Source organism: Desmodus rotundus, chromosome 6 (genome assembly GCF_022682495.2).
Source record: "Desmodus rotundus isolate HL8 chromosome 6, HLdesRot8A.1, whole genome shotgun sequence".
Taxonomy (NCBI): Eukaryota; Metazoa; Chordata; class Mammalia; order Chiroptera; family Phyllostomidae; genus Desmodus; species Desmodus rotundus.
In genome coordinates this window covers 50,343,513-50,363,913 of record NC_071392.1, presented here as the reverse complement: position 1 = coordinate 50,363,913, position 20,401 = coordinate 50,343,513, and the positions used below count along the sequence as shown (strand labels likewise).

The window sequence follows — 20,401 nt, the reverse complement described above, 5'->3', positions numbered from 1 at the left end:
CAGTTAAGGTAAGGTGTGTCAGTACGCAGTCAGATCAGAATGCCATATACATCACCAAGCAAATCACATGGATAGTTCTGTTGCCCACTCAGGCATCTTTCTAATCCTTTTCCAGATCATTCCTCTTTCTCCTCATGCTCTCTTCTTTTTAGCTCCTTGCGCAGCAGCTGTTTGGTTGTTCCTGTCACTCATCCTCTAGGGACACTAATCTCCAACATGCAGAGCTGAAATGAAATTAGAACCATATAATAATTTCATATTATTACAAATATACATATCAAAATTATTTAATTTTTTGGTGCTGTCACTGTAGTCGTGTTTTCTCCAGAGCTTTTTTCCCTCTGCTGTCTTTGTTCTTATTATTGAAGGAATATTCATATGACAAAACATCTGATTAAACAATTGCTTTTCAAACTAGAATTTGCTGAATACCTATTATGTCCTAGACCCTGTGCAGTGTTTTAAGTTGACCCTTATAATAACTCTGTGTATTAAGTATTGCTATTCTACCTGTAAAGATAAGGAAAACTACCTAGAGAAGTTGTTACTTGCCTGAGATTCCGTCGTGTCTGCATTCCTTCAACAACTGAGTGCCTCTGCGTCATAGGCAGTCTCCAGGGCCCAGGACTGACCTGGACCTCCCTAGGCTCCATGCACCAGGGCTGGGGTCTGAAGAGTAAGACCCGTTCCAAACAGCAGCTGGAGTTGTTTAAGGAGGGTCCTTATGAGGTTATGACATTGGGGAACACAAGCAGTGCTTCAGTGTCCAGGGGACAAATTGCTACCCAGAACTAGGGCAAGAACTGAAGAGGGTAGAGTGCCATTTTTCTACCTCACAGGTTTGCCATGTGGGTGCCCTGGGAAGGCATGCCATCAGGGGATCTGTCTCATAGTGGCTGGGTGAAGGGGTACCCTTGGCATGCCAGAGCACAGAGCAGAAGAACACGCTGTACAACCCCAGGCAATACTGGGGTTGGGAATTGTACTGAGGAGGGAATTGAGGGCTCTGAAGTCTTTTACACAGGTAGGGATGGTGAGGCAGTGAGAGTTTAATTATGCTTATCTGCAGCTCTATTTTATGTTAGTCTGGAATGTGGTCACACAAAAATAAGTAAGACAAACTGTCCTCAAAGAAGTGGTATTTTCTGGAGTCAAATATGCTAACATAACTAAAATGTGACAATTACTATTACAATAAAACACCTAGGAACTTAGGAAAGACTTCAGAAATAAAGTAACAACCGAGCAAGGCTCTGAGAGATGAGCAAGAGTTTGGCAGATGAAAAGAGCAGAGGAATATTCTGGAAAAGAGGAATCACATACAGGGGTTTCACGTTATAAAAATTCTTTTCTCTGAAGGATGGAGAAGCTAGGGGCAGACTGTGAAGGAGTATGCCAGGAGAGCTGGAATTTACTTAATAGGCAACGGGGAACCAAGCCCATACTTTTAAGTAAGGGTATCATCGATTCACAGCCCCACCTTTTTTTTAAAGAAAGGTAATTTAGAGGGAAATTTGGACAATTGAAAGGTGAAAGGTACCCAGGTGGTAGGGTAGGGTAAAGACTAGGATCAGAAAGCAATGGGATTGAGGAAAAATTATGCAAAGACCCAATAGTTATAGTACTGTTTCAGGAACTGTGGTTTCAGGAACAGGAGGTTCTGTGTGGCTGGAGCACATTTGGTGGTGGGAGGGGAGGATGGCAGCAGCAAGAGAAAGAAAAGGCTGCTCACTTGCATGCATGGAGCTGTGGGTAGAAGTGGCAAGTTCAAATTGAAGTTAGAGTAGAGCAGAGTTGTCAGGATGACCTTGTGCCTTTTTTATTCCTGAACCCCCTTCCTAGCACTGGGGCCCAGAGCCTGGGAGTAGGGAGAGGGGACCGAGGGCTACAGAAATGCTTTCTTGAATTAAACTAGAGAACTGCCCCAAGCAAGGCTCAGGCCCGGTGGGAGTAGAACCTGCAGCGAGTGGTGGTCAAGTGGGTGACACCTCGTGGCTGAGAGGAACCTCTGGGAAAGCGGGGGGGGGGGGGGGGGGGCAGAGCAGAGTAGATCACTGAGGACCTTAATGCCAGGCTAAGGGTCTCGGGCACCATGTAGGATACAGTGGAGTTAGGGCTCCGGAACTGGCCTATGCAGACCTCGGGGTGTTTGCTAAAATTCTCTACATTTAGAAAATTTTAACTCTCTTCTTACATTTCAAATAATTCTCCATAATGTTCACAAAGCGGAAAATAAGCAAATTTGAACGAATTCTGTTCTCGGGGATAAGATGACCCAATTCCTACCGCGAATGGATAGCATCTACCTTACCCTGAAGGCTCCCTTTTCTGGGGGCTGTTTGGAAATAACGCTTGAAAAATAAGCAAGTAAATAAGTAAATAAATAAATAAAAACAAAAGGAACTCATCTCGATCATCCCACCTGGCAAGTTTTGAAGAAATTAAATGTTTTAAAAGAAAAGGAAGAAAGAAAAAAGACCGCGGACGTTGCACAGAAATGGATACCCGGGAGAGTGGCATTTAAAAACCACCCATTTATTTTCTGGAACATCTTTTGTAGCCAAATCCCAACCACCCTCGTCCCCGGAGCCCTCCCACCCTCTGTCCCTCCGTCCCTCCCTACCCCCAGCATCCTCCTGCCCACCCCCCGCACCCCTCCCCGACAACCACCACTTCACACGCCGGCAGGATGACGTTGCGTGGTGGTGGCGGGTGCTCAGGTGAGGCGCTCCCCAACCCCCCAGGCGCTGGCGGCCAGAGTCCATTCGCAGCCGGCACCACAGCAGCAGGGGCGGGAGGGGTGCTGGCCAGGCGGGGAAGGGGCGGGGTACCCCGGGGAGTGCGGGAGCCCAGAGGAGGAAGAGCAGACGCGGGGAGGGGGAGCGGCGAGGGCGGGAGCGGCGGGGGCGCGCCGGCGCGGGGCCGGTCCAGCTTCACTCCGGTCGTCGGCTGACGCGCGCTGCAGTCGGAGCCCCAGTCGCGCGGGCGCAGGGACGGCGAGGGGCTGCCAGAGGCCACAGCTTCGTCACGATCGGCAGTGCGTGCTGGGCTCCCGGGCCAGCGCCCCAGGGCTGAGAGGTGGGCGCCACGTTAGAACGTGAGTAGCTCGGTGCAAGTCTGACTGTGACACTCGGTCCTGACCGGGGGGTACGCCTGAGGCGGAGGAGGGCGCGGGGACCCCGGCCCCGGGTTTGGCAGAGCGCTCTCCGGGCTGGCAGCGCCGCGCCGGCTGTCCTGCGGCGGGGCGAGCCTTGTGGCCAACTTCCCGCTTCGCCCCAGGCCCCCCGACCCCGCCGCGGGCGCCCGGGTGAGGGCACAGCCCTAGTGCCCACCGCTGCCCAGGCTGGCGCCCATCGCCGCCTCCTGGCTGTGGCCAACTTCTGCCTCGGCGCCCGAGCCCTCCGCGTACGGGCAAGCCCGCCTGGCGGTCTCTCTGTGCAGAGTTGGGCCTGGAGGGGCTGCCGAGCTGGACGCTGCGCTTCCCGGGCGCGGAACTCGGCGCGGGGAGGTCACGCCCCAGGGCCCGCACAGGAGCGGGGCGCTGGGCCGGCGCGCTCGGGCGTGTGCGCCTGGAGGTCCCCGCGGACACAGCTGGGCGTGGGCTTTGTTCGTGCGTGCTCTCACCTGCGCGGACCGCCGGAGTTCTGGGGCGGGCAGACCTCCGCTGTCGCCGCCCCGGAGAGAACTCGGGGAGACTAGAGGGAACGGCAATGTGGGCGCTTTCCTGGGCTTTGTGGCCCTACAGGTGCGGGCCCCGGGGGACCTGGCGCCCCGCCCAGCCTCGGGGGGCTGGTACTTGTCGGGGCTGGCTCGCCTCGGCTTGGGGCCGACTCGGAAGAGCACCTTCCCTATCCGTGCGCCCCAAAGCGGTCCCTGCCCACGCTCCCGAAGCGGGTATCTGGCCACAGCTTCGGCCGACAAAGCTGTGTTGAGCCGGGAGGGACTGCTGGCTCTGGAGCATCCGTTGCGCGGACAGCGCCTTCCGTGCCGGATCCATCCACACCTCGCGGGTGGGAACCGCAGCGCTCTGGTCCCCAGTGGATCGCCAGCTCAACCATTCCCAGCCCGCATCTGCCAGCGCGCAGAGAGGGGGAGCCAAGGAGTCGTCATTTCTTCCAAAGCTGTGTACACGGGGCAGCAAGTGACGCCGGTGGGTTCCGTGGGTCCGGGGGACTGGCGAGCAAGCCTTTTTCCTTCTCTTCGCAAGGCCTCCCCGCCCGCCTGCCTCCCAGTCCGCAGGCTCATTCTCTACCCCCGCACACTCCCTAGCCGCCCCTTCGTGGCGGCGGGCGGGGAGAGAGGATGCCCGGGCTGAGTCTTGGCGTCTCTTTCCCACCCCACCTCTCCCCGCCTTTTCGTACCGTCGGCACCAGCCGGAAGCCACAGCGAGCGCGGAGCTGTCTGTTCTAAGAGCGGGGCTTTCTTTTCCTGCCGGGTCGCTCCGGTTGAACGCGCCGAGGTGCTGTTCCAAGGGGCTGGGCCCTTTCTCGTCCTAGGCTCTTGCGAGAAGAGGTGGAGGCGACTGTACGAGGGTGGGAGTCATTCGCTCAGTACCAGGAGCTCCCCCTGGGGCTATCCTGGGAAGGGACAGCGGTAGCCGCTGAATACAAACCGAAGGAGGCTGGGATGCTTTGGGTTGGGACTGTTTTACGTTAACCATGTCCTGTTATTAAAATATTGTAATAATAGCTCGCGAGTAAATGAGACCTTCCAGGAGTATAGAACTGAGTTTAGACAATTGGATGCTTTCTACCTTAATGGTAATAATAGTCAACATTTTTTTTGAAAAGCTTCAGATATACTGGGTAACTTACATGTATGATGTCACTTACTTTCCACAACAATCCCATGTAAAAACTGGGAGATGGAGACTTAGAGAAGTCAAGTAACTTTCCTAAGGCCACACGCTAGGAGAAGCAAGGGTTAGCTTTTTGCCCCTACACTTTGTCATTGAAGACTGTGAAAATGGAGCCTTTGGGAGGCTTATCATTAGTTTAGAGGAAGCCTGAAATCATCGAGTGTTCAAAAATCAGGGACACATTATAAACCCATTTAATTCCAACCCCTGCAGACCTCACAGTAGCAGGCAATATAGTAATTCAGCGAACTGTATTGTGTAAATAGTCTTTTATTGCCCTTTAATTCCTTTACAAGTTCCTTTATTCCTGTTAGCTTTTAAGTGCTTGGCTGTTAACCACAGTCCAACTAGTTACAGTCACTGGACTGTTCTTAGTGACCAGAGCCCCCCTGCCATTACAGAGAAGCTGAAAGTTTCCCGGCACATGACAATTTTTGAGAAACCTTTTAATTTATGTAGTTATTTTCTTTTTTAAGAAAAGGCAACATTTCCATTTGGCAACTGTTTCTACTTCAGGTTCCCAGCCTTGAATCTCTTTTGTAGACCCTTTTGGCTGAGGAAGATTAACTCCTCAAATTGGATGTTGGATTTGAGTAGACCCTAGTTATAAAATCTTAGAAAAGCATTCGATATCCTAAATATTTAAGACTGTGGGTGCATTTGCAGAATGCTCCATGTTAACTATTAGAAACAAGAATTTGAACTAAAGAGAAAGCATCTATTCCTGCAACAGCCTTTAGAATGATTATAATTGGCTGATCAATCGAAAAAATGAGTTCTAAATTCTACTAACTCTTGGTCTTCTTTCAACCTGCTTTCACCTTATTACAGGAAATCTGCTAAACATTTTCTATAATCCAGGAACTTTAGAGCTGTGAGAGAACACTACCTGAACTTCGGGTTGCAGAATAAGTTCAGTGGGGCCGGGAGGTTACCCAGCCCTCTAATGCAGGGTAGTGAGGAAGTCTTTGGACTGCAGGCCAGTGCCCTTCCACCACGTCATTTATTTTAAAGATTTTCTTTATTCATTTTAGAGAGGGGAAGGGAGGGAGGAAGAGAGGGAGAGAAACATCAATGTGTGGTTCCCTGTCGTGCGCCCCTTGTTGGGGTCTTGGCCTGCAACCTAGGCATGTGCCCTGACTAGGAATCAAACCGGTGACCTTTTGGTTCGCAGGCCGGGTGAGGGGTTCAATCCACTGAGCCACACCAGCCAGGGCCACCACATCATTTTTTAATTATTGCATCAGTGAGTAAATGAAAAAGAAGTTATCTTTGGAAATCATACTTTCTGTGAGGCCCATGTGACAATGACAACAATAGCTGGGTGTGAGTACTTCAGGAAGGTGAGAGGGTAATGAGAATGTATACACCTGGGGTGTAGAAAATTTCCTTAAGAGTCATTTCAAATAACGTTTTTGTGTTGGTGTAGTTTTCCTTGTGTAACTGAATGAATATGAGTAGAATCTGAAGATATATTGTATATGTACAAAGGAGTTATTTAATGGAATCCTACAGGAAGCTTTTCTGATAAAGGGATTCATTCATTCATTCATTCATTCATCACTGTTTACTGTGTGCATGACCTACTGTTCTAGACACTGAGGTTACAGTGGTGAGCAAAGCAGAATCCCTGCCTTCAGGGAGAATAATTCTAATTTTATGCTACATACTTCCACACAGAGAGATTCTTTTTTCACATACTGTAAATGTACAGCTTGCTGAACTTGCACAAACTGAACACACCAGACTAGCTCAAAAAAAGGAACAAAATGTTATGAACATCGGAGAAAGCCCTCTTGTGGCTTCTACCAGTCATTACTTGCCCTAAGGGTAACCACGGAGACACCCTTTGCCTTTTTTCTGATAGCCTCACCATAAAATCAGCGTCTATGTCCTAGTCAGCTTGGGCTGCCCGAGCAAAGTGCCATTGACTGGGTGTCTTAAAGAATAGACATTTATTGTCTTACACTTCCGGTGTCTGGAAGTCAGCGATCAAGGTGCCAGCTTGGTTGCTGGTGAGAGCCCCCTTCCCAGCTTGCAGACTGTCTTCTTGGTGCCTGCCTGTTGAGAGAGAGCACCCCCTTCCCTTTCCTCTTCTTATAAGGGCCCTGATCCAATCAGATTGGGCCCACCCTTATTAATTTGAGGTTACCTCAGTTAACCTTGATTGTCTCCTAAAAGCCGTATCTCCAAACACAGTCACACTGGGGATTAGGACTTCAGCATATGAAGTCCTAATGTGGGCACAGTTCAGCCCATAGGAGGAGACCTGATTTGCCACCTCTCTCAGCAAACTTTGGTGTTTCATTCCCATTTTCAAAGAACAGTTTCGATTTGAGAAGCGTGGTAACCAATAACAAATTTAACAAGAACATAGACTTCCTAATGTATTCTTTTTGTCTGGGAAGTTTTGTGTGTTTGCATCTCAAGACTGCTTTAGATCAGCCTTCAGCTGCTGAGATGATTGTCGAAGAGGAAAATGAAGATTATTTGAAATGGTCGAAAATTACTAAATACATTTAGTTGTATTTCCCTTTTATACTTCATGCTTTCCCACCTGAAGGAGCCATGGTTTTCCTGCCAGGTGAGAACAGAGGAGATGGTAGGGACCTCCTAGCATCTAGGGATGCCAGGGGCAAGAACCCAATGGCTTATTTTATTTAACCCTTGTCCATCCAGCCAAACAAAAGGCCCCTTTGGGAGGCTGAAGTTTCTAAGACTAGGAAAGTGTTCCAAAATGAACTGATGAATGTTGATTTTTTCCTCTCAAAATGTGAAGGAAGGGGCCACATGAGGAAAATATGGGAATAGCTGTACCTCCAGTTTTAGCAGTGATAACTCTTTCAATATTGGGTTGTCTTTAAATGGGGGAGTAAATGCAGTATATCCATAGTTATATACAATGTGATGTTCTTGGTAAATTAATTTTACATTGTGGTGAAACATATAACAAAATTTACTGTTTTACCCCCTGGCTGGTGTGACTCAATGGATTGAGCGCTGGCCTGTGAACTGAAAGGTCACTCGGTCAATTACCAGTCAGGGCACATGCCTGGGTTGTGGGTTAGGTCTCTAGGCCGGGGTGTACGAGAGAGGCAACCAATTGATATATCTCTCCTTCTCTTTTTCCCCCCCTTCCCCTCTCTCTAAAAATAAATTTTAAAAATCTTTTAAAAATTTACTGTTTTAACCATTTTCAACTGTGTAGTTTAGTGGCATTAAATATTTCCCGTTATGTAGCCGTCACCACTGTCCATCTCTAGCGCTTTTGTCACCTTCCCGAACTGAAACTCAATGTCTAGTAAACACTCACTCCCTATTCCCCTTCTCCCCAAACCCTGGAAAAAAATCATTCCATTTTCTGTCTCTCTGAATTTGTCTACCCTAAATACCTCATAGGAGTGAATTTATAGAGTGTCTGTCCCTTTGTACCTGGCTTATTTTACATCACTTGGTATAATGTCTTCAAGGCTCACCCATGTGTCAGAATTTCCTTCCTTTTTAAAGCTGAATAATATTCCATTATATATACATACCACTTTTTTAAAAAAATTATTAACCTGTCAATGGACAGTTGGGCTAGTTCCACTTTTTGGCCATTGTGAACAACGTTGCTATGATCATGGCATCGTGTACAAATATTTTTTTGAGTCACTGCTTTCAACTCTTTTGGGTATGTAGCCAGATGTGGGATTGCTGGATCATATGGTAATTCTATTTTAATTTTTTGAGGGACCACCATACTGTTTTCCACAGCAGCTGCGCAATGTTACATTCCCACCAAGATTGCACAAGGATTCCAATTTCTCCACATCAGCACCAACTCTTATTTTCTATGTTCTTGAAAAAGCCATTCTATTGGTGTCAAGAGCTATAGTTGTTATTTTTTAAAGTTATAACAATATACAATGTATTATGAACAAGTTATTCATAATGTTTTCTAACTTATCAGTTTAACTTTTATTAATAAGGAGATGTATGGTTTTTAAGAAGTATTCATTGACTCCATACTTTGTGCAAAGCCAAAGTAGATGCTGTGTAGCATGTGTGCCGTAGTGCAGGACGAGCCAGCATTGCCGACATATATTCATGGTATTTTTTTGATGCTGAATTGGATCATATATGTCTGTAGTGCATTTGTGCTCAGTGATTTTGCTGTGAAGATAGATTAAATATTAGGGTGCTTTTATTTACTGGAAAAATGATATTATTATTTTAACCCATATCAACAGCAATTTGCTTCATATCCAGAAATATTTAGGGATGCCCTGGAGGTGTGTATTCCAGGGCTGGGTTGGGCATTTCCCCCCACCACTGAGTCTCTAAAGATGACAGCACAAACACTCACCACCCAATTATAATTGCTTAGCTGAGCTAAAAAAGACGTGCTGTCAACTTAATTGACCTATTTTACTAGCATACAAGATTGGAATTTTAAATTAGGAACAGGTAATTTTTAAAAACTTGATGGAGGGTTTCCCTCAACTGACTAAAAAATTAGTGAATAAGAGAAATGCCAATGGTAAAGGGAACAAATCTGCAAACACCGATGCTCATCGACGGCACATACTGTCCAACTGGCCTATTCAGTTTAAAAACAGGAATAACAAATAAATCTCATCTTGTCCTTTGTGCTCTCTGATTTTCTTTCACACTGCTCTGTATGCAATGAAGCATTGCTGAGTTCACATGAGTGTGAAAATGACAGTTACTATCAGCGGAAAATGATCCTTTTAAGAATTCTCCTTACTAAATGTCGAAAGGAAGGGCTGGAGAAAATATTTTGAATATACATGTATATAAATTTATATGTATATTTAAATTTTATGATGTGCATGGTATATTGGTTCAAAACTGACTGTAACAAGAAAAATATATTCCCAGGGCAATCTGAGGGAATCCTGTAGGAGGTCTTCTACTGTGTAATATACAATGAATTTGATTTATCTTTCTCAAGTGGGCTGAGAGCATTCAAAAAATTCAGTATATGTATTCAGTGTGTAGCAATCTTTTCTCCAAATTTCAACTTTAAAGCCACTTTCATGCCACTTTCAGATGCCCTTGGCATTTGAATGGTATGATTTGCAGCCTACATTTTTGATGAACATTACAAACTCATGTAAAACACCATTAACATATTCTCTCTCCAGGGAAAGGGAAAGTACTTATGTTCCATTAATTGTGGCTTAAGGTGAAAGTGGACTGTCGAAAGAGTTCCATCCTCCAGTTTTTTGGTCTTTGAGGGAGGCGGCTTGCGAGCTGGTGCGCTGCTGCCTTCCAAAGCCTGTGTGCTTTTCAGTGCCTCACCTCAATAGAGAGCTGAAAGGACAAAAGTGAACAAAGGAGGCCTGTTTTGCCTGCCCCACTTGCTGGGCTGTTGTCTTGGCCCTTTTCAGTGAAGGAAGGAGGGGGAGCTGGGTCAAAGTTGAAGAACACTGAAAAGGAATTCAAGCTTCATGTCGAAATTTGAATTATAGCTTTAGTTTGAGTGTCGAGTAGATTAGTTGGAATTGAAATTTGTGAATCTGCGGAAGCTTAAGTGACAGATGGTGTTGGAACAACGTACACAGAGCTGGATGGTGTTCCCGAAATGTTGAGTGCCCAAGCGAGGCACTCGGTAAACATCTAGTTAACTGACAAAAGTTTTAAAATTGTAGGAAGTGCAGTTTGATGCCGCACACTGCATTAAGACATTGGACTGCGTGAATAAGGAGAGGCCCCTGCATCTGGCATACACTCAGATGCCCTCGTCCCTCCTAATTGCATTGCAAATCTTCTTCTGACTGTTCTGCTGCTTTCGCCTCTAGTGTCCAGTTGAATAAACACAGAAATTCCCAATCAGCTTCCCCTGTAAAATCTCACTGTAGTGTTATGATATTGATCACAGATTGTTTTGATATGTGACAAGATAAACCTATCATAAACATTGACTAACCAGTGTTTTCTCCTATATGAATACATTTAAGGAGAGTGATTTCAGCTTTCTGCTTCTAGTGGGAATCCATCACTATCATATTTGTTATTGAAGTTTTTAATATGGCACATGGTTCCCCATTCAATTTGATAGGCAGCATCTGATTTAAAACATTTCAGAAAGAGAAGTTAGCTGAGTGTATAACGAGAATAATAAGTAGCTACTGGGAAGTCGAAGCTACTGGAATGCAAGAAAAATAAAAAATAATTTGGGGTAATTTGAAATACTTCCTGGAGTTCCATGAAACTACAATTGGAAAATTTTGCTTTGGCATCTTTGACCATTTGCAGGATCTGATGGCAGTAGCCTTTTGTTCTGATGTAAGTGACACGATAGCTAAAAGCCATTTTTATATACACTTAATACACTCAACTGACTGTCTACTTCTGGAGAAATAATGGCAAGAAATTTCTACATGAACAAAATAGTAAAGTAGAAATTCAGAGATAATTAATACTATTACTTATGTAATATAAACAAAAATAAATTTACTTCAGAATTGATTACATTAATTCCTATTACATGTTTTCTTTACATAAATCATGATATATGCTTTGTATGTCTCACAAATTTTAAGATAACTTGCATTTTATTTTATTTTATTATTTTTTTTAGTATAAAATTTTTATATTTAGAATTAGCCAGCTGGACTCAGTTCAGATGATCCCAATTTTGTTGGCAACATCCAAAGCATCAAAGTCTGGAGCCAGTCGAACATATGCCTTCTTCTCCCCATCAGGCCTGATCAGGGTGTTGACCTTGGCCACATCAATATCATACAGCTTCTTCACAGCCTGTTTGATCTGATGCTTGTTGGCCTTGACATTCACAATGAACACAAGTGTATTGTTGTCTTCTATTTTCTTCATGGCTGATTCAGTGGTCAGGGGGAACTTGATGATGGCATAGTGGTCAAGCTTGTTTCTCCTGGGGGCGCTCTTCCGAGGATATTTAGGCTGCCTAGGGAGCCGCAGTGTCTTAGGCCTCCTGAAGGTGGGTGACGTGCGGATCTTCTTTTTTTTTGTGGCTGTGGACGCCTTTTAGCACTGCTTTCTTTGCCTTCATAGCCTTTGCCTTGGCTTCAGCTTTGGGAGGGGCAGGGGCTTCCTTCTTCACTTTGGGAGCCATCTTTGTGAAAAAGAGATAACTTGCATTTTAAAAAATAGTTGGAATAGGGTTTAAAAACTCCATTACTATATGTATATATATTTTTAGTAACAGTTACCTTGTTGCAAAATTAAGTGGAAGGTAAAATATATCAAGGGTTTATTGCTGTCCTAGAACTAAAGGGGGACTCATTAAACAGCAAGGAGTGAGTTCATGGTCAGATTGATTGGTAGGACTGGGATTGGAAGAGTAGAGATCAGAGAGTGTGGAGGATTCAGATGGCGGGGAGGCTCAGGTGGGTAATGAGAATTGTGACATCCTGGAGAAGTGTCCTCTACAGAAGGCAGAATAAGTGAAAGGAATTTTAAATAATGAGAAAAGAGTAAAGAACACAGCACTGTAGAAGCAATAACTTAAAATCTGAAAGAAAGGCAAAGAAGGTAAAACTCTGGTAGTTGGTCAGCTAATGGAGAATAGTCTCCATTTCAGAGTGTTCAATACTAAATATTTTAAAAGGAATTTTTTGTGGTATGTTATGTCATTGAAGGAACTTGACATCATAAAGTGTAAATAACTTATAAGCCATTCTTCAAAATGAAATATGATAATACATTTACATTGAAAAGAAATGCAATGAGAAGAACTTACTAAGAGTCAAAGCTAAAGTTGTTTCAGAATAAAATAGGTTTATTCTTTTTTTTTGAGTTTTAATTGTACCATTTATTTATTTATTTAATATATTTTATTGATTATGCTATTACAGTTGTCACATTTTTTCTCCCTTTTATTCCCCTCCACCCTGTACTCCCTCTCAACCTCATTCCCCCCCTCCTTAGTTCATGTCCATGGGTCATACATATAAGTTCTTTGGCTTCTCCTTTTCCCATACTATTCTCAACCTCCTACTGTCTATTTTGTACCTACCATTTATGCTTCTTATTCCCTGTACCTTTCACCCCATTCTTCCCCTTCCCCCTCTGTGCTGATAACCCTCCATATGATCTCTATTTCTGTGATTCTGTTCCTGTTCTAGTTCTTTGCTTAGTTTGTTTTTGTTTTTGTTTTTTTTAGGTTCAGTTGTTGATAGTTGTGAGTTTGTTGTCATTTTACTATTCATAGTTTTGATCATCTTCATTTTCTTAGATAAGTCCCTTTAACATTTCATATAACAAGGGCTTGGTGATGATAAATTCCTTGAACTTGACCTTATCTGGGAAGCACTTTATCTGCCCTCCTATTTTAAATGATAGCTTTGCTGGATACAGCAATCTTGGATGTAGGTTGTTGCCTTTCATGACTTCGAATACTTCTTTCCAGCCCCTTCTTGCCTGCAAGGTTTCTTTTGAGAAATCAGCTGACAGTCTTATGGGAACTCATTTGTAGGTAACTGTCTCCTTTTCTCTTGCTGTTTTTAAGATTCTCTCCTTATCTTTAATCTTGGGTAATGTAATCATTATGTGCCTTGGTATGTGCTTCCTTGGGTCCAACTTCTTTGGGGCTCTCTGAGCTTCCTGGACTTCCTGGAAGTCTATTTCCTTTGCCAGACTGGGGAAGTTCTCCTTCATTATTTGTTCAAATAAGTTTTCAATTTTTTTTCTTCCTCTTCTCCTTCTGGCACCCCTATGATTCAGGTATTGAAACATTTAAAGTCATCCCGGAGGTTCCTAATCTTCTCCTCTTTTTTTTAACTCTTGTTTCTTCTTTATTCTGTTCTGATTGAATGATTATTTCTTCCTTCTGCTCCAGACTGTTGATTTGAGTACCAGTTTCATTCCCTTTACTGTTAGTTCCCTGTACATTTTCCTTTCACTTTATATAGCCTTCACTTCTTCTCTTTTGCAACCATATTCAACTATTTCTGTGAGCATCCTGATTACCAGTGTTTTGAATTCTGCATCTGATAGATTGGCTATCTCTTCATCACTTAGTGCTATTTTTGGAGCTTTGATCTGTCCTTTCATTTGGGCCATATTTTTTTTTTTTGTCTCCATGCCTGTTACATAGTAAGGGGTGAAGCCTTAGGTATTCACCAGGGCAGGGCAACCTACGTCACTGGCTTGTGGCTCCGTATGAGGGGGAGGGGTTTGAGAGGCAATAATGCTGCTTACTTGGTGCTCAGCTGACTTTCAGTCACTTCCCCCACTATGCACAAGCAAATTGGGACCTTCTGGTGCTGATTCCTAAGTGGGTGGGTTTATGTATGTTTGGGGACCCCGTGGGTCTCTCCAAAGAACTCTCCTGTGAGGCTCAAAGTTTCTCCTGCCAATGCAACCCCCACTGGTTTTTACAGTCACAGGTTTTGAGGCTTTATTTCCCTGCAATGGTACCCTGGGTTGCGCAGTCTGTCTCAGTCCCCAGTTGTTCCTCCTGGTTTATCTGCATGCAAATATGGGACCGCCCAGTCCTCCAGCACTGCCTTGCCAGGAGTCCTCTCCATCCTGGCTGCCAGTCTCTGCCCCTCCTGCCAATCTGGATGAATGTTCCTTCTTTAACTCCTTGGTTGTTGGATTTCCATACAGTTTGATTTTCTGGCAGTTCTGGTTATTTTTTGTTTTTAAATTTGTTGTTGTCATTCTTTTAGTTGTGCAAGGGAGCAAATATATAAAACAGTTAAATTCTTAATCAGATCACCTCTTCTTTAGCTATTTTTCCTTTATACAATATATAGATGGCCCCACCTTGAGAAAATTAGATATATTAAAACATGAACTTGACCAATATATTTGGGGTGATTATTAATAGTAAGTAGGATTCTTTGCTTTGCACAGGATTATATGATGAGTGAGCTCCTATAAAATGTTTCAAAGTTCAATTCATGCACAACTTTTCAGGGATATCTAAGTGGACGGGTTATTCTGTCTACTGAAAGAGCACAGTGTAATAGGTATAAAGTGAAACCCCAAGCAAAAGACAAAAGAAAAATCAGTAAAGAGGTTAACAGGTGGTAAATGAAAAGAATTACCTCAATTTATGAAAATATTTGATATTTTCTCTGGATAACATTGAGAGGCCAAGTGTCTCATGATAAAGAAAAGCAGATAATAGTCATCCAGGTGATCCAGGCAATTTTGGCCTGCTCATAAAAGAGTTCAGTTAGCTCTCCCAGCCTTGTGATTGTGGAAGTCAGCCCTTGATATGCTTCATTCGGAGCCTGAGCCGCATTTCTCATTATGCATGTGGTATGTATGCAAGAGTCCCCATACTTGGTGAATGAGTGACTGCAAGAGTGAATGAATACTTGAATATTGCAAAATGTCAAGTAGATCTTTTATTGGAGAAAATGGACAATTTGATCCTTAGCCCTGGTTAAAAGACATAGACAAAGTCTAGACCAATGGAAATCAAACATTCATAATTTCATGCCTGGATTCTGCATGATTGTAATTTGCCTCCTGGTTCTAAACTAGGCACTCGAGCAGACAGGTGAAATAATTTAATCCGGAAGGGTACCATTTTTTAAATTGCTGCTTTGGAGCCCTAAATGACATTTTTGTGTCCTGAAAGGGTTCCTGTGTAATTGTCTACCATTGCTTGTATGATTCAGGATTTGCACAAGGTTTTTCTTCCCCTTCACTGTCTGAAGCTGGTGTTTGTCATTTCCTTCTGGATGTCTCTGGGTGGCTGCACACTGATCACTGATTGAGTTAAGTAGTTTCTGAGGGTGCTATCTACTCTCTGAATTTGAAGAAATCAGAAGTGAAACACACAGGACAGAACTGAAATGAGAAGTATAGAGGCTGGTGCATGAAACCAGGCCCAGAAGCACTCAGGATGAAGTTTTAAATCTAAATTTTCTTACTGTTTGGTTGGTCATTAAGTACTCCTATCTCTTGTTTTCTTTATATTCCAAGATGTGAGTTGATAGCCTGGCATTATCCAAACAGTTAGGGGGTTACAGTGATTGGGTTCAGGGCAGTGGTGCCATGTTTGAGAGATACCCAGAGAAAAAAATTTACACGGAATTTATAATTAATTAAATTTTGAGAAGTACCGATCCACTCTACATAGACTAAAAAACCTTAGTATATGTATAACTTTGGAAAAGTAGCTTAAGTACTTCTCTTCCTTTAGCTAGACAATGAAGGTAAAACATAAATTTTCTTATCATCCAACCTACCTCACAAGAATATGTCATTATGACAAGTGAAAACAATGAAAGTGCTGAAAGACAACATCAGTCTATGTTCTTATTAGGTAGAATGCACCTGCCACTTTTTTCACATTTTTCTGCCAAATGTTCTTCAGAGGTATGTATGTGTCACGAGTCCTTAACAACAATTATATCTACGTGATTTTAAATAAATGAAGTAGTCTCATGCTGCAAATAGCATCTTTTTGATGCTGCATGGTGGGACTGTTTTCAAAACACAAACTCTATTCTTCAACAAATGATAATATGTATGCGAAATCAGCTTGAGTCAACATGATTAAAAAGTTTGTGAATTCAGCAAACACATTTTTCCAAATGTATTCTGTCAGTAATAGTCTTTTGAAATCTAATTGTTTTATTTCAAGCCATATCCTATTTATATTTTTCAAGAGGACAATGATTAATATTTTTGTGTGTCAGTCACAAGGAACTAACAACTCCACAAGCAAAACATGAAATCATATCAATATATTAAACTAATCAAGCTCACAAATTGAATATGCTTCAAGTCAAGGTTTTACATAAAGAGAAACATGCAATGAAGCTTGTGAGTAGGCTCGTGTATATATCCTTGTTTGTGTTTATTCTATTCCTCTGCACTGCAGAGAAGAGATAGCTACTTAAAAATAGTAGCCACACAGCTACTTTGGAAAACATTAAAAACAGAACTATCATATGATCCAGCAGTTCCACCTCGGGTATATATCCAAAGGAAATAAAAACAGGATATTTAAGAGATATCTTTATCTTCACTCCCATGTTCATCACTGCATTAGTCACAATAGTCAAGATATGGAAACAACCTAAGTGTCTATCAACAGACAAATGCATCTTTATGAAGATGTTCCATGTATATTTGTGACAACGTGAATGAACCTGGAGGGCATAGAGAAAGACCAATTCTGCATAGTATTAATTATATGTGGAATCTAAAAAACAAAGTCAAACTCACAGAAACAGAATAGAAAAGTGGCTGTCAGGGGCTGGGGGATGGGGAAATAGAGGTTGGTGAAATGGTACAAACTTTCAGTTATAAGAAGAATAAGGTCTGAGGATCTAGTGTAAAACATGGTGATTATAGTTAATAACACTGTATTGTATAATTAAAATTTGCTAAGAGAATAACACTTAAACATTCTCACCCTCATTCCTCCACCAAATAGGTGATGGATGTGTTAATTAACTAGATGGGAGGAATCCTTGCACAATGCATAGGTCCATTAAATCGTCACGATGTACACTTAAATATCTAAGTTTTATTTGTCAATTATACCTCAATAAAGCTGAAAAGTAGTGATCATCATTGACCTGGGTATAGACACAGAACTTTAGAAATGGGCATGTGTTCCAGGTGGACAGTGTCCCCTCAAATTTATGTTGAAATTCTAAACCCTAGTACCTCAGAATATGACCTTATTTGGAGATAAGGCCTTTACAGTTAAAATGAGATCATTAGAGTGGACCCTAATTCAGTATAACTAGTGTCTTCGTAAAAAAGAGGAAATTTGGAGGTAGGCAGAGTGGGAGAAAACCATGTGGAGATGAAGGCAGAGACTACAAAACAAGGAACACCAAAGATTGCCAGCAAACCACCAGAAGCCAGGGACAAGCATGGAACAGATTCTCCCTCACAGCCCTCAGAAGGAACTAACCCTGCTGACACCTTAGTTTTGGACTTCCAGCCTCCAGAACTATGTCAGATGTCTATATATCTATATCCATCATTGTCTACTTTGTGTACCAAAGGAGTATGTGTATATAAATCATTTATTTAGAAAGTCTCCATACCTTGAATTAAATCACATAAATACTGGGAGTGATGGGGAGAGTATTCATTTTCTTAACTGGACAATGTGTGAAGTAGTAGTTTAATGAGGTGATTACTCTTTTTGGTTGTAATCAAGTTGACTCGAACCTGACTGACTTTCTCATCACTTGGGAACTTAAGGGGGTACATTTTGTTCAAGTCTTTGTAGGTGCCTTTGCCGCTCCTTGCCAAGCAGAAGGTGTCTTTACACTTAGACCATGGTAGGTTGCTGATATTTCCTCACGCTGAGGAAAGTGAAGGCTTGGACGAGTTGCCAGACTTCACTTCAGTGGAACAGGGTGAAGGATAACATTGTGCAGCTCAGTGTAATCGGGCAGCGCCTCTGTCATTTGAAGAAGCAGATTGCCAAGCACTTTTAGTCAACTTGAATATTAGTTTGAATGAATTAAAAGCTCTAAAAGCATTTTGGCTGATCCTTAGTGATGTCTGCCCACTTGATGTGAATGTCTCTGCTTCATTTTCACCAATGACAGCCTTGTCTGTCCGAGCTGGTAAGCTCCTTTATGTCAATGCCCCTACCTATTAATGTCTTATGTATATCATTTAATGAGTTGCACGTCCAAGGAAGGGCCCCAATGTTTTCAGTAAAAACAATGAGATGACTTGGTAGGAAGGTTTTGGGAATGAGCACTGAGGACGTTATGCCTCTGAGTTGTACGATTTACTAATTCCATTTTAATCTGTAAACCATTGGCTAATTTGGGGTTTCCTCCTGGTAATAATGTTTTTCCCTTGCTAGGTACTCAAGTCAGGAGGGACTAATGAAAACCCACCAGCATCCAGCAGGAACTAATTTGTAATCTGGGCTGTTTTAATTGTGCGGGTTCTTACAGCTTCTCTTCCCCATGCAAGGCAGTGAGATGCAAACTGACAGAGAGAAATGTCCAAGGCCCTAGACAAGAGCAGAATACAGGCAGTGGTTTGTTTCCAAATATCACCAGCTCAGTGTAAATTCTTTACATATTTTAATATCTGCCTTGAAAGACAATTTCCTGAAGATGGCTTGAAAGATTTATGGAGACCATTGTGCCATTTGGTGTTGACCAAAACTTATTTGTGAATGTACTAATACGGAGCTAGCAGTGCTACTTCTGGGACAGATTACCAGCTTTATATCTTATTATTTATTCATAATCCTCACCTGAGGATTTAGAGAGAGGGGAAAGGAAAGAGAAAGAGAGAGGGAGAGAGACATCAATGTGAGAGGGAAACATCAATCGGTTGCCTCCTGTATGCTCCCCAATTGAGTATCAAACCTGCAAATTAGGTTTGTGCCCTGACTGAGAATTAAACCCTCAACCTTTTGGTGAATGGGATGATGCTTCAACCAACCAAGCCTCTGGGCCAGGTCATGTTATTATTTTAAATTGTTAGCCTAGATTTTGTTACATTAAACTCACATTTAAAATTTTTGTGTACAAGGCCACACTTTTCTTATTTCCTATCCTGGACAAGTAGAGTACATCTTGGGAAAACAGCTATTTCTAGGGAAAATGGAAATAGGCAGTGCTCTGATCATCTTCTGAGCCTAATTTCAGCCCTTCCCAGCCCTGCTCCAATCCCCTCTACAGTCAGGAGTGGGGCTAACGATAAATATGCATGTGTCACACACCTGTGACCAAGATATTCCCCATCAAGGAACAGCAGAGTATCAGTTTCTTGAAATGGATGGCTTGTGGCAGCTGCTGTCCGAGGCCCGCCGGGCTCACTGCCCTGCACCGACAGCTGCACATCACATCCTGCCATCACACCACCTCGGTCACCTCCATCAAAAAAGGGGGCTGAGCCTACTGATCCCAAGGCATTACTTCATGGGCAGTCTGCCCCGAGGCCAAATATATAAGATGCCTCTCTGAATTTTAGGAAATAAGATCACAATGATTTTTATAACTTTTTACTATTAATAAATAACAATAATCCATGTTTATTGGTTCCTTAACTATATAAACACCTTACATGAATTATCTTATTATTTAATCTGCATGATGACCCTTTATGTCAGAGGCCAGCAAATTTTTTCTGTAAAGAGCCAGATAGTAAATATTTTAGACTTTGTAGGCTATGCAGCCTCTCTCAAAACAGTCATAGAAAATGTGTAAATGAATGGACATTTCCATGTTCCCATAAACTTTCTTTACAAAAACAGGCAGTGGGCCAGATTTGGCCCATGGGCCATAGTTTGCCAACCCCATTTCATGCTATTATACCCTTTTTAAAGATGAGAAAACTGAGGCTTAGAGAGTTTAAGGGGCAAAATAGCACAACTATTAAATTGTAGAACCCACGGAGTCTGACTTCCATTCCTTAGTCTTAACTCCTATGAGCTATGGTTATCCTGCCATGAGAAATGACAAGAAATTGAATTTTAGTTTCCACATGTTGCGAGTTATAGATTATGTCCCAAACTTCAAAGAGAAACTTCCAGTTCCCTTAGAAACATTGTGAAGTGAAGAGTATCCGTCCATGTCTTGAAGACGTTAGTTA

At 42.8% G+C, this 20,401-nt stretch overlaps 1 protein-coding gene and 1 pseudogene across 1 annotated transcript in view; one reads left to right on the top strand and one right to left on the bottom strand.

Annotated features, from left to right (window-relative positions):
• The first annotated feature begins 2,977 nt into the window (after positions 1 to 2,977).
• The window catches only part of NRCAM (neuronal cell adhesion molecule), a 322,984-nt gene continuing 305,560 nt past the window's right edge, over positions 2,978 to 20,401 (top strand). Inside the window, exon 1 of the mRNA XM_053926256.2 lies at positions 2,978 to 3,097. The gene's annotated coding sequence lies outside the window, so the exon portion shown is untranslated. The remainder of the gene's footprint in view (positions 3,098 to 20,401) is intronic.
• On the bottom strand, positions 11,449 to 11,965 carry LOC112301785 (large ribosomal subunit protein uL23 pseudogene; annotated as a pseudogene).